The sequence below is a fragment of the Salminus brasiliensis genome, chromosome 24, assembly GCF_030463535.1.
Source record: "Salminus brasiliensis chromosome 24, fSalBra1.hap2, whole genome shotgun sequence".
In the NCBI taxonomy this organism is placed as follows: domain Eukaryota; kingdom Metazoa; phylum Chordata; class Actinopteri; order Characiformes; family Bryconidae; genus Salminus; species Salminus brasiliensis.
In genome coordinates this window covers 13,992,981-14,007,968 of record NC_132901.1, presented here as the reverse complement: position 1 = coordinate 14,007,968, position 14,988 = coordinate 13,992,981, and the positions used below count along the sequence as shown (strand labels likewise).

Here is a 14,988-nt window from a genome sequence, read left to right as displayed (position 1 = left end):
TACGTTATTTTTCCTGTTTCTTTATTGTATATGTTTATGATGTCAAAGATGAGTCTGTTTTGCTGACCTTGTTTAACCTTCACTAGACTTTTTTCTTCCACAGTTTCAGTATTGTTCACAACAGGCATTGCTTCATGAAGTGAGTGAGTGTGTGTGTGTGTGTGTGTGTGTGTGTGTGTGTGTGTGTGTGTGTGTGTGTGTTTTGCTGTAGCTAAGTGCTGAATTACCCATTGGTCTTTGGACTCTACACTTTGGCCTCCCATGTTTGCTGTAAGGGTGGGCCCAGAACATGTGTGTGTATGTGTGTCTGGGTAACTGTAAAACAGTTATCAGTGAAGCTGTGAAGTGCATCATGACATGCATTTAGTGTTTTGAACTGTATCTGAGGCTGTGACCTCATGTTTAAACGATCATGTCACTAAACATCCACTCTTTTTTAGCTGCCACCAATTGCTTGACAAAAACTGACCCATGACACATTAAAAGGCCAATCCTAGAGCTTGGTTTCCAAAAACTCTCCACTCTGTCTATCATTGAAGTCTATCATTTGGAGGTTTCTAATGGACATCCTTAATTTAACTTGACCTTGTAAAATATTACACTCACCCAGAGGATATACAGACTGTGTACAGCTGTATTAGCATTGGTTATGGTTCTAGGCTGTTATCCCCTGCTAAACCACAGCTGCCCAAAGTGTGGTCTGTGATGGGCAAAAGTCAGCCCATCAGGATGCTTGATTTGTCCATCTAGAAAGTTTCCCCAACCCCACCTGCTCACCAAATCAAAGAACAAACATTGTATACTATATATGATCGTCTATATCTGAGCGTGTTGGTCACCCAGCAATGTCACACTGGCGGTGGTACGAAAAAAGAGGTGGTGGCTGGCTTTGCGTGTGTCTGAGGAGACATGTGTTAGGTCCTTACCCTTCTAGTGTCGAGGGCGCTGCTAGTGCTAAGGGGATGTTATGAACGGATGGGATGTTATGAACGGATGGGATAATTTGCAGTCTGGAGACAAAAAAAGCTGTACTTTTGAAGAACTTTAGTGACCATGTTCTAAATTAATGCATTTCTTTTTTGGCCTTTGGTTACAGCTGCCTTAAAGTATACACTCTTAAAAATAAAAGTGCAACAAAGGATTCGTTATTTTGGCTCCATAAAGAACCATTTTTTAAAAGAGCTGTGAGTGTGAAGAAACTTTAAATTGGTAAAAATCCTTTACATTAACTTCCTTAAACCCTTAAAAGTTTCTAATAAACAAATAAATGGGTCTTTAAATTTAAGACTCAGTATACTGTAGCTACTAAGGGACGACTGTGAGGTGGCATTGTAATGTCAAGAATTTGCTTAATTTATTTGGTAAATAGTTACATTATGGACTGGACTGTTATATTATGTAAAGCAGTAAACACAGACTTTGAGGTTACGCTTGAACACACTCCTAACCCGTTTACGCAACCCCAACGAGTCCTAACTGTGAAAACAGTTTGGAGGATCTGAGCAAAAAAGATCAGCAGGTCCAGGAAAAGCCCAATGCTGAAGTAGTAGTCACATGAAATTGTGGTTTCAGATAGGGAAGTGAATGCAAGGTCTTGGCCAGAATAAAAGTCCCGGCTCTGCAAAACACTCTGTAATTAGATGTAGCACAATGCAATGTTACTCGAGTGGTACTGATAAGTAAGACTACTGGATAGTGAAGAACATTCCCCAGTGCTTGGTCAGTTTAGTCGAAATACTATATGTATTTACGTGCTTAATATGGTAAATGTAGCTGTGTAACAGCATTAAAAATGACGTGTAAACAATTTGCAGTTTGCACTTGAGCTACAAGGCTAATGTAGCTATAGAGTTGTATGCAAAAATTTATGTAATGTTTTGTTCATAGTGAAAATAAGTGAAAATAATGTTTTTATACATGAATACTATTTAATTGCACTGTTTAAAACTTTAAATGTGGCACTGTATGTATTACGTTTTAGTTGTTTTTTCAATATGCCTTGCAAATATAACAGAAATTGTGCTCTAAAACATGCAAAAAATGCCATATTTATGCTTACTTATATTATACAATTTAGGACAACCTTGGACCACAGCTGTAGCACATTTTCTTTGGGTCAACTCTTCTGGGTTCTCATCTGGATTAAACAAGCCTCAGATTAAAAGATGCCAGGGCCTCAGACATAACGAGCCTGGACAGTAGTTCTAGTTATTCTAGATGAATTACTAGTAGTGTGGCTGAATGTCAATAAGACAGTATACTTCAACCATGACATTTACTGATATGTTCATGTATTATGTTTTATTAAGCTTTAGCTCACATGCTGTCACTGTTATCTGCATAAATGAGCAAAGGCATGGACAGAATTCAGGCTGGGACTAAGGTTTTTAGTCAGGTAGCATACATTGCTCAATGGGGTAACGCTTTACTAACGAGTGGTATTCGCAAATGTTCATAAGACTGACGCAAGCCTGTCATGACACATGCATTAAACTTACAGTGACTTTTGCAAGGGCCTTTTCCAGCAAGCGTGAGTTCTCCTTCCACTTCTGGAGGTGATAAGACCTCAGAGGTAGGTCTCCAACATGACTTTGAATGAGTTAATAAAAAAATCTTGCCATGATGGCCTACAAATGCTGCAAACGCTGGAAAGCTTCAGGAAAGCGTACTGTCCATTTTACCATCCATACAGTGTCAGAAACCATGTGTCGCTGCTGGCCAATGAAAAACATCTTCAACATTGTGACTTTAAAGGAGAAGGCAAAAATGTTCGTAACTTTGAATGTACGTTAATGTAAAAGAGATTATTCCGAGCTTTTTAGAGCATTTCTGTTGGTCTGTTCATTTGGGGTTATTTGCACAGTGCACATGGCAGCTACAGGGACCGAACTAAAAACCAGTCAAAAATGGATGGAAGTACATGTTTTTTACTGAACAGCAGCGATATGCTAGTCTATTTGACAGTACTTAGCAACTACATGGTTTGAGGCGAGGGTGCTGGTGACTGTAAGCTTGCATTGCCTGTTAGCTACATTAGCCTCATCGCTCTAGATTTTTGGCCAAATGATCACTTAAAGGGGATTTTGATTTGATTGAGGGAGCCATGAGGTCTGTGTAAAAGCCAGTTGACTAGGTCCAGTAGGTTTGTTAATGGCAAGACTGAACGATCGAGTCCAAGAGATAAGATTGCTGGTGATGCCATCATTTACCACTGAGGAGTTCATAGTTCAGCTTAATGGCACTCTGTATGCGTGTGGCTTTTACATACCTTCAGCGTAGGACCAAAAACATAAGTCTGAAAAAGTGAACAGGAATCAGAAATTCGTCAGTTTCACTTTGAACCGTGTGCCGTGGTTTTCCTGGCGGCTAATCAGATTGCTTCTTGTAGCTCTCGGCTTGAGCAAGCCTGAGGAATGTGTGTGGCAGGTATGGGCCGTGGAGGCAGGACTATATATGTGTGTGTGTTGGTGTGTGTTTTGTGTGCGCTTGTACTCCATCTTAATCAGACTCGATTTTCTTATTTCCTTCTTCCCAATTCCCTCACTCAGTCACGGGTTTCTAGTGCTCTGTATGATTGTATGCGCTTTCTTGTGTAACTGTGTTGTAGCTGAGGGCTTGTGATTGAAAGTGCATTGAATTCAGTACAGGTATAATTACAGCTCGACAGCAGTTGAACATTAATCATTTATGCCTTTGTTGGACAGTGAGATGCAGTTGAAACAGTTACTTACATACATATTTGTATCATTTCTATTCCTACATTGTAAAAAATAAAGGTGCCTCTAGGAACTGTTTGACAACCAACATCTTACATACCCGCCTATTCAGCCTACCACAGTTTAGCCTACCACAGTTTAGCCTACTGCAGTTTAGCCTACCACAGTTTAGCCTACCACAGTTTAGCCTACTGCAGTTTAGCCTACCGCAGTTTAGCCTACCACACTTACCACCCGCCCTTTTGTATTGCAGATCTCTCTGAAAGCACAATATAGGACAACCAATTTTCAGCCCTAAAGGTGCAGTAACAGCAACAGCTTGTTTGATTCTAAATGATTAAGAGAGGACGGTAAGTGGTTGCGTAGTTATGATCATTTTTAGAGCATACAAAATGATCAAATGCAGGCAAAATGTAGGATATGGGCCCATTAACACAATTCTGGGATGTAGCATAACCCACTTTTTGAAGACTAAAAAAAAGCAAACTATTCAGTGCTTGTCTTTTCTGCTTGTCTTTTCCATGGGTTTTACAAAACTTCTTAATGGTAAAAGATGGACTTTGCACAATTGTTTACAAATAAGCTGTGTGACGGGGTTGCTGGCATTCGAACGTGGCTCTAATGCTGAAAGGCATGCTGAAAAAATTGGACATCCACTAAAACATCAATAAACATCAAGTCCATAAGCAGAGTCATTCAATGGATCACATTCTCTTTTTTTGGTTTAGCAATAAGCTGATCCCAAAAGCGAAACTAAGTGGAATGACCACACAAATGACCAAATGCCACTTTTCTTAAAGAAACGAAACTTGCGACTGTAGGAAATCAGAAGTTGTGTAGATGACCCTCTCTGTTGCTCTCTCTCTTATTCTACCTAATGCTAAATTACTGTTATCTAACTTATGTTGTTAAGTCAGGCTTTTTATACTCATTAGATCATATTTAATTATAGAAAATTCTGATGTATTGTCATTGCTTCCTGAGCAAATCAGTTCAGCTGCAATTACCATATAGCCTCACAGTATACAACTGAAATAGAAACAAATTCATGAGCTTCAGACTACAAACCTTAAGCAAAATAGGCCGTGATTTTATAGTGAGTCACTGGGTAGTATAGTGTGTAGACAACCAAATAATTTGCATGATGTTTTACGGCTACTGATATTTATTGTGCGGCCATAGCCAGAAAATAAAAGAAGCATTTTACTGAGCCAGATCTGGAGCAGCTATATAATACTTTTGGTTCTACTCATAACTAAAAGTGAAAGTGTAGATATTGGTAAATTTTGTCCTTCAGGCTACTGCTTGTTGGGTCTCGCATCATGAGTCGAGTTAAGTTTGGAAGGGGCAGGATACTGGCTCTCAAATTAGAGGCTACCTGTTCAGAGCAAATCTGAAAAGGTAGAGTACAAAAACTATTATTTTAAAGAAAAGAGAGATAAATGAGTCAACAAATTTGAGAATTAGGGTTGATAGTTGTAAATTATGGTCCAAAAAGGTCTTTTTTCTGTACTGTTATCTTAACTTATTTTTCTTGTTAACTCAAGATAACAAAAGTAATTGTCTCATAATCACAACTTATTTCTCTTGAGAAAACAAATCTAAGTGGTGATGTTGACAAGGCATCTTTTAATCCAAAGATCAAGATAAATGTAAGTTGCAATCTCAAGAAAACAACCTTCGTTATTTAAAGAAAATAGGCATTTGTTATCCAGACAAATCAACTTGTTATCTTGAGATCACAAGAAGAATAAGTTGTGATCATGAGATAACAGTACAGAAAAATTATACGAACTGGACAGTCATGGCAAATGTAGTTCTTCGCTTAATATAGAATGACATGTTTATTAAGCCTTCTTTGCTCTTCTCTTATCTTAAATGATTTAGTTTCACTGGAATCAGACAAAAAAAGAAGAGTTATTAAACCAGCCCATCAGATCAGCCCTACTTTGCCAAGTGTGATTCCAACACAACACTGTCAAATAGTTCCCTAGCCTTCATGGGAACTCTCTCTGCCACTACCACAACTGGAGAGAATATCTGAATATCTAGCAGCATCTGAAACAGCTCAAAGTGGAAAACACTTGGGAACCAGGATTTGGGCCTGGTTCCAGGGTTCTAGCTCACAGATAATGGTGCATTGCCGACCCAGGGTTCTCCCACAAACCTAGACATTGTGTTGGTGTGCTGTACCTGTGTGAGATTGCTGGTGTTCTAGACTATTCTTCCCTATTCCCTATTCGCACTGTTCTAGCATGTTCTCCCTCATTCACACAGGCTCATCAGTTCTTGTGGCCAATGTTGAATTGGCTTAGGGTGTCAGGGTCACAACAAGCACAATGACTGAACCCACGGCCACTGGAGGTGGAGCACCCATTCTTAGATCTCCGTAGCACCAGCAAAGCTCTAGACGCTAGAGTCGAGTTAAGTTTGGAAGGGGCAGGATACTGGCTCTCAAATTAGAGGCTACCTGTTCAGAGCAAATCTGAAAAGGTAGAGTACAAAAACTATTATTTTAAAGAAAAGAGGGATAAATGAGTCAACAAATTTGAGAATTAGGGTTGATAGTTGTAAATTATGGTCCAAAAAGGTCTTTTTTCTGTACTGTTATCTTAACTTATTTTTCTTGTTAACTCAAGATAACAAAAGTAATTGTCTCATAATCACAACTTATTTCTCTTGAGAAAACAAATCTTCTAGCATGTTCTCCCTCATTCACACAGGCTCATCAGTTCTTGTGGCCAATGTTGAATTGGCTTAGGGTGTCAGGGTCACAACAAGCACAATGACTGAACCCACGGCCACTGGAGGTGGAGCACCCATTCTTAGATCTCCGTAGCACCAGCAAAGCTCTAGACGCTAGCAGGGTGAGCACTAGCCAGAACCAGCCACTGGCTCATTTCGACCGGCCGCCGATGCAACGTCGCCAGGCAGGCACTGCGATTGGAGGAAAAAAAAAACGCCACAGCTAACACCAGCTAGCACACCTGTGCCGACCAACATCACATTTAGAGTGATGAGGGGGGCCTTGAGCACAGCCAGTTGCACTCCAGCCATGGCTTGGGATTCGAAACCCCAGACCATAGTTGCAGCTAAATAGACTGCTGAAAAAATTGAAAATGCTATTGAGAAACTGTGAAATGTTGTGTAGGTGTAGGCCTTGGTGTAGACCTTATATATGAATCACGTGGATGTAAACAACTTCCTTAAGATTCTTAAGGAATCAGGGGACTCAGAGTGACCTTAGATATATGGCCAAAATCAGCCTGGTCATTCATCTACTTCTAACCTAATTATTCAAGCTATGTCTTCCTGTACTGCATGAAGTGATGAGCATTGTGAAATGGGTGTTAGGTGCTCTTGGTTGTGCAAGAGAGATAACTGGGGTTGAATGTGAGTGTACCTGTTCAGGAGGAGCCAGAGAAGTCAAAGGTTGGGCAGGACGAGGTTTAATCATTACATCTCTGTTGCAGAGATAATTATGAATGGAGAAAAACAAGGTTTAACCACATAACCTTCGTGGACCTTCTGAAGGGTCCAGAGGTCCAGGCTGCGCTCATGTTCATAATAAGTCCTTTCTGTTTGAAGTCATTCATTTTTCACATGGTTACTGAATAATAAGCTTACCGCTGTGGACATACAAAGAAGCTGGAGGGGTGAAAGGGCTGTCTGGGTAATGTACAGGGTAGAATAGGGGCTTACTTCTAAAGGTCACAGTAAGAGCTTTACCTTTCACTTATCAGTCATGTATTACTGGCTCAGTTGTGATAGTGTGGATGGTCATGTGACTTCTTAGGAAATCAGAAGGAGAAGTGAGCTACGTGGTCCACACAACTCCTAGACAGTGTTAGCCTGTTAAATCTGTAGTGCAACAAACAAACAAACAAACAAACAAACAAACAAATATGCTTCTAAAGCAGCAATCACGACTGTCCTGAACTTTGACCTCCATGCCTCAGGCCACAGAAGGGGGTTAATAAAACCCCAATAACACACACACACACACACACACACACTCCGTATTTCTCTCTTCCTCTCGTTGTCCCGCTCTTTGATCCAGAAAGCCCGCCATATCCTCCCCCTCCCCTTGCTTACTGTGTGCACTGAGGTGTATGTAGGTGTGTGTGTGTGTGTGTGTGCTTGTGCGTCCTTAATTTGCCTTCTTAGTTACTCTATACAGTGTAGTGTTTGTTCTGGAGAAGTAGCTACTGCATTATACTCACACCACGATGTCTTTCTGCATCTCTCTTTCTCTCTCTCTCACTCTCTGTCTCCTGCTCTCTCTCTTGCTCTCTCACTCTCACTCTCTGTCTCCTGCTGTCTCTCTTTCTCTCTTTCAGTCTCTCTCTCTTTTTTACTCTCTCTCTAGTCTCTCTCATTTTCTCTTTCTCTTACATTCTATTTCAGTCTCTCTCCCTCTCTTTCTCATTCTCTCTCTCTCTCTCTCTCTCTCTCTCTCTCTCTCTGTCTCTCTCTCTCTCTCTCTCTCTCTCTCTCTCTCTCTCTCTCTCTCTCTCTTCTCACTACCTCTCCCCCTCTCTCTGCTATGTGCTCTCATGTGTGACTGTATACATTGAAACTTCTTCACCTCCACACCCTTCTGTATCTCTTATCTGCACAGTTGCTGAGCTAGAGTAAACACACACACACACACACACACCAAACACAGATATGTGAGTGAAAAACGCATTTGACATAATATGTCAGAGAGTAAATAGGAAAAAGTGCTACACCCACTCTGCTTATACACACACACATACACACACATACACACAATTACTCACACTTGTGAAATGTTAATGCTTTATTTCAGCCATCCCAACTGACTGAGCTCTGTACAGCAGGTGTTTCTGTGTGCAGGTGTGTGTGTGTGTTGTTCTACTTAAGTGCTAATGGACAAACACAGGAGCACAGCCAGTACAACAAACGAGAGGTGCCTGTCATTTGTGTGTACGTGTGTGTGTCTAGCTGTAGATAAGAGGTGAAAATAAGACAACATGGCATATTATTAGTGTGTTGCTCTGGTCTTTCACCTACACACACAAACACCCACACACACACACACGCACACACACTGATCTATGGTGTGTGTCTGTTTGTTCTATTCACTGGTTATCAGTGGTGTTTTTAGGGAGGCTGGTACACACATTGTTCTCCGCTTTCATTTCTCCTTTGGTTTGTGAAGAGATAGTGACTAGCGTCTTTGTAGACAAAACTGTGAGTGCATGTGTGTCGGCGTGTCAGGGCTGCACATTAGCACGACAGATGTCCAAAGTTAGGAATCACTTGCTATGTAATTAATCATTATTAACATGGAATTAAATATTGCTGCTATTTTATGCGATATTGCAAGGAAATACAATGAGAAGACCTTTACACTTATTCATTCATGCAGTTATCTACTTAGCTAATTAGATAGCTGCCAGCAGGACCTGTACGGTTGGCCCAACTGGAAACTAGAAAGGTTTGTCCATGGGTTTCATGTTGGCCCAACATATGGATGCCCACCAGGGAGCCACCAGGGTAAGTGATGGGACCAGGAAGGGTTAAACACGGCCCCATCTGGGTTGCACTCTGCACAAAGGGCCTAGAGGCGACACATGTGAGATTAGTGTGAGCTGTGAGATTTGGGAAGCCCAACTGGGTCGCTGTAACAACCACCTAGCCCCCGTTCCACCCACGTGAGTCCCACATGAGCCTGAGTTTACTCAGTTTACTCAGAATACATCTAGTGAGTGGCAGTTCAGCAGACAGAAAAACACCTTGTTGATTAGAAAGGTCAACAGAGAATAGCTAGACTGCTTCAAGCTGACTTGCCAAAAGTGGGTGCAGACTCGCCAAAACTAGGCAGTTGAAGACTGGGGAAAAAATCATAGCCAATCCATGAATCTCTGGACCAGCCTGCCAGTCCAGGCTGGTAGTGGTGGTGTAATGGTATGGGGGAATGTTTCCTTGGCACACTTTGGGCCCTGTTAATCCCAGTCAGTCATCACTTAAATGCTACAGCCTATTAGAGTACTGGCGCTGACCATGTGCATCACTCACATATTAATGGCTACTTCATCATTCTTAACCCAAGGAACATTGGAACATTTCTGGACACACTTAACACATTTCTTAAATTTCATTTACAGCTTCCATGTGTCCGAGATCAGTATGAGACTAGTACATTAGAGTCAACTCATGTACTTGCCTGCAGCCAGTTGGTCTATGGTCAAAAACATTGGGCCTAATGCACCGACTGTTCCTAGCAAGACATTTCACATTCTCACAAAGATTCTGACATTCACCAATTATGTCCTACTTGGGATTGGGATTGGGATTGAGGACAGAGGAATGCATTATTCTAAGAGCTTTTGTGAATGAGACGCATTGATTCCAAGTGCCTGATTCCAACCTGAACCTGCAGAACTGTAGGTTTACACAAGATCTTCAGCATAATAGTCAGCAGTGCAGTGGGGTATTTACGCCATTCCCTAGACACAGATATGTGCTCGGCCTCTTAGTCATGTATTCACTGGAACTTCTAAGGTAGCTTTAATATAGGCTGATTCACACCAACTGCCGATGCAGCAGCTTCAAAGATCGCCGCGGTGACTAATCACGGCAGCCCTAGTCAAGATACTTTTAATGTATTCCAATATTAATCATAAGTGCAATATGTAGAGCTATAATCGCAGTACAAGTATGTCACCTGTTTCGTGTGCTTGTGTATGTGCTGATTGTCATTTTCCTTTAAGCTAAGTCAAAGATCATATGCTCATTGGTCAATCAGTTTCTTAGATAACCGCGAACCATAAACTCATTAACTCATCACACTCTTCAGGCAGTATCAGTTTTAACTGCTCTAAGGTTAACAGAGGCACTGCAGTAAAGGTAATGACTGCCCGACTACGTCAGTCACCTGAACTCATATGATTCCTCATCTGATGGTGCTGTAAACCTCAGCCAGCACACAAGCACACAACCATGCAAAAAACTCGGATTCGCATTTTTGCCTTTTTTTTTTAATCTTTGACAAAGGTTGAATCTTGTTTGTTTTTTAAAATTGTCCAAATTTTATGATGAATGAACCAATAGAAATGCTCCAGACTGATCTGCAAGAATATCTTTCCCCATTGCCTTTCAGGGAAAGTAGGAAAGTTTTTACCCCCTCCTTTAAAGTTAGCATTTTGGAGATATGAGGTTGTGACAGTGGGATGTATGTAAAAATAGCTCCTAACAATAACCTCAGCAACCGAACTTGTGTTGGTTGTTTTCCTCTACTGTCCTCTAATTGTCCTGTAAAGTCCAACTGTCTTGAAAATGCACTAAAACCAGCACACACAAACACATTAAGGTTTTAGTGGGTTGTGTGTGTGTGTGTGTGTGTGTGTGTGTGTGTGTCTATGTTCAAGCAGGCAGTGATTTGTGTGAGTTAATCATCCACCTGCTGCTGCCTCAAGTTTCTCTTGCACACACACACACACACACACACACACACACACAAAGGTCAACTTTTGCCAAGCAGATACCATGAGAAATAGAGGCAGCATGTTGGCTGGAAAATGATCAAACCCCACCAGCTCTCTCTCTCTCTCTCTCTCTCTCTCTCTCTCTCTCTCTCTCTCTCTCTCTGTCTCTCTCTCTCCTTCTCTCTCTTTCTCTCTTTTTGTCTCTCTCCTTCTCTCTCTCTCTCTCTTTCTTTCTCTCTCTCTCACTCTCTCTTTCTTTCTCTCTCTCTGTCTCTCTCTCCCCCTCTCTTTCTTTCTCCTTCTCTCTCTCTCTCTTTCTTTCTCTCTCACTCTCTCTTTCTTTCTCTTTCTCTCTCTCCCCCCCCCTCTCTCTCTCTGTCTCTCTCTCTCCCCCTCTCTTTCTTTCTTTCTGTCTGTCTCTCTCTCTCTCTCGTTCGTCCCCCTGCAGATTTTCACTTCCAGCTGTTCCCAGCATCTCTTAACGGAACAGGGACCTTAACAGTTTCACTTCCAGAAACCAAAAACACTCAGACATGCGTTCACGTGATCGCACACTCCTGTTCACACACACACACACACACACACACACACACACACACAAACAAGATAACACACACCTCAGGACAGTTCACAACCTCCGTATCTTCCGCTTAGGTTTTCCGTCACAGCCCCCAACTTTACCCTTGCACGACCTCTGGCAAACATCCAGCATTTTTCCCCTTCTTTTTCTGCTACCTCTTCATTTCTGCTGAGTCGTGATTCATTCCCCACTTCTCATTCACTCCCCCCTCCCCCTTCCCCCCCTTCCCTTCCCTCCCTTCCCTCTTGCTCTCGCTCTCGCTCACACTCTGGTTTCTCTATCTCCAAAACCCTGTATCTCCATTTTTGTTAGGATGTGAACCTGGCAGTTCATGGACCAATAGAAATGCTCCAAAATGGAATTAAGTTTTTTGGCATTCGACAGTGGTGGCTCAGCGGTTAGAGCACCGGGCTATTGATAACAGGGTTGTGGGTTCAAAACCTGGGCTCAGCAAGCTTTTGGGCCCTTGAGCAAAGCCCTTCACCCTCTTTGCTTCCCGGGTGCTGGAACTGGCTGCCCACCGCTCTGAGTGTGTGTGTGTGCTCACTGCCCCTAGTTTACCAGTGTGTGTGTGTATGTGTATGTGTTCACTACCACAGATGGATCAAATGTGGAGGACACATTTTGCTGTACTTAGTACAGTGACAAGTATGTGCACCTTTACCTTGTATATAAATACTAGTATGTAATATTGATATATGGGAATTGTCTAGGCCTAACTTTAGCCTCAGTAACCAGTAGGAAATAGTTCTGCTCAGTTTTAAACAATCACACATGACATTTCTATAAAAACGTAAAAAAATGCCCAAAATGCACCCAGATTATTCTCTTCATTCAAATATATGGATGTCATGGAAATGCTCATTTGTTAGTGGCACCGTCAAGTCTAGATAATGAGCTAAAGAAAGATTTATGAACTAAATAATAAGATAGTAATGAAAGAAGTCTGGACCAGAATGTTTGGGTTAACATGATTTGTGGTGTCTGTACTGAGATCATTTTCTGTGTAGTTTCGCTGGCAGATTCGTCTGATGGAAGGAGGACCAATTGCATGGCTGTATTTCACAATGCTGTTGACAGTGGAACTTTTGAGCCGGACTTAGGACTTTAGGGAGTGGCCGAGTTTGACTAATGTCCTCAGAAGAGTGAAAATGGGGATTAGGATTGGTCTGTCTTTGGACTTGCAGTTAGCCAGCCCGATACCCTTCCTGTTTCTGCTTGGCCTTGAGCCATATACTGATTTTTGAGTGTGTATGTGTGTATGTGTGTGTGTGTGTGTCTGAGTGAATGTGTGAATGAGGAAGTGTGTGTGTGTGAGGTTTGGTTCAGTTCTGCTGAGTTGTCTGTTATTCAGTCATCTCGCCAGTCACATGCTTTTACAGCGAGCCTCTCGGAACACACCATGAAATCTGCAGGTACTGACTAAACTGTGTGTGTGTGTGTGTGTTTGTGGTTGTAAACGTGACCTGAAGAGATTACTTATTGTTGACCTTTACACTTCTCTTTATACTGTTTAACATGTTCATGGTGTAGGAGAATTGTGCATGTGTGTGTGTGTGTCTGTGTACAAAAATGGAAAGAACAGGGTTAACCTACAATGTGAGGACCGGCTATATGGCCATGCCTTTGTGAAATGCTTTCTTACAAAGTTTCTATGTTTAAAAGGAAAGAGCAACACCATGTTTTTTTTGGTTTCTAGGGTTTGGTTCCAGGGTTTCTAGGGTTAGAAAGTTCCTTTTAAATGTAGGCAGTTATAGGAGTAGTTCGGTGACAAATCAAATGACCACTGACCGATCACTTACTCCATATGCAGCAGATCAGCCAGAACATGTTTGGTATCTGAAGTTTGCATTTGTTGCTTTAGAATGAGAGAGGCTGGGCTAACGTTGCTCACAAACACTGTAATTAGATTGTCACCAATCTCATCTCCTTAAAAACATGCACAAAAACATCCCTCACCTGCTCAAAGCTCACACATCCACATGGTATCATTTAGAATGACTTATTTCAGCTTATCGATCCATCCGTCAGTCCATCTGGCCAACCTGGTCAGGACATAAACCACTTTTACTTTGGCAAAGCATTTGGGATCATTCCATGCATTGAGGTCCGGAATGCCTTTCCATCGCTATCCATGCCCTTCACATAGCTCTTTAATGGAATTCTGAGATTTTGGCTTGTATTTACAGAGATGCGATTGGTGACAGTCCAGGTCCAGTCAGGTGAAGTCCAGTGTTTGTTAGCCATGCTAGCCAAACGCCTCCTGTCCTAAACTACAAAAGCACACATCAGAGGTCAAACCTTGCCTTGGTTGATTGACTGCACCTGGATTAGGTGTTAAATTATGTTCATTTGATTTTTTCACCCAAGTGTTCCTTAAATATGTGAGTAACACATTAATAAAAAACTAAGTGACACAGCTTAGTGTCTGTTTTTGGTAACTCTGACACCATATCACCTCAGCAAGTGTTATGAGAAGTTATGCTTTTTGGAATAAGCCTTTATAAACGTTTTGTAGGTGTGTAAGTCATGAACGGCTTATGTAGGTGTTATGCAGGTTGCCCTACACATACACATATGTGATATATGTGGGACATACACTGTCCAATTATTTCAAATAATTTTAGCTACTTTAAATTGCACCCATTGCTGACAGAGCTGACAGCTTGTCTAATCCCGCTAGCGAAGTATTGCCAATAGAGTATAGAAGAATACAGAATAAGGTTGGCACAATGCCTAATACCAGGCATTGTGGACTAAAAAGGGGTTAAAAGACCCCCCCAGCACTGAGCTGTGGAGCAGTGGCACTGTGTTCTCTGGTGCTCCATCCAGTACTTGAGTTAGGATAAGTTGGGGATGAAGATGAGGTTGGGTGGTGATCATTCAGCATCCTGACCTCACTAACAATCTTGTCGCTGAATGCAATCAAATCCCCACAGCAATGCCCCAGTCATTGCAACAACTATTTTTAATATCTATGATTTTAGAAGACCAAACAAAGAGCAGTTGTCCCAATACTTTTGTCCGTATAGTGTATGTATGACCCCATGTCCTGACAAGATATCAAACAAGCCTGTGTGTCATAGCCTGGGTGAGTGTGTTCCTCCTTAAGCTGTGTGTGGGTCTTTGGATCAAGCCTTCTGCGCATATATAACCATGGCCTGATCACCTAGCAACCCCCCCCCCCACACACACACACACTCTCGATACGGGTATCAAAGTCCACCTGACTGGCCCT

The 14,988-nt window shown here is 41.8% G+C and overlaps 1 protein-coding gene across 5 annotated transcripts in view; it reads left to right on the top strand.

The window, feature by feature from the left end:
• Positions 1-14,988, top strand: part of rbm47 (RNA binding motif protein 47) — a 41,419-nt gene that overhangs the window by 15,115 nt on the left and 11,316 nt on the right. The window contains exon 1 of one of the 5 annotated variants that reach the window (XM_072669745.1): positions 13,093-13,165. The exons of the other annotated variants lie outside the window; for them this stretch is intronic. The gene's annotated coding sequence lies outside the window, so the exon portion shown is untranslated. Of the gene's footprint in view, positions 1-13,092; positions 13,166-14,988 lie in introns of those variants that run through there. 5 annotated transcript variants of the gene reach the window in all.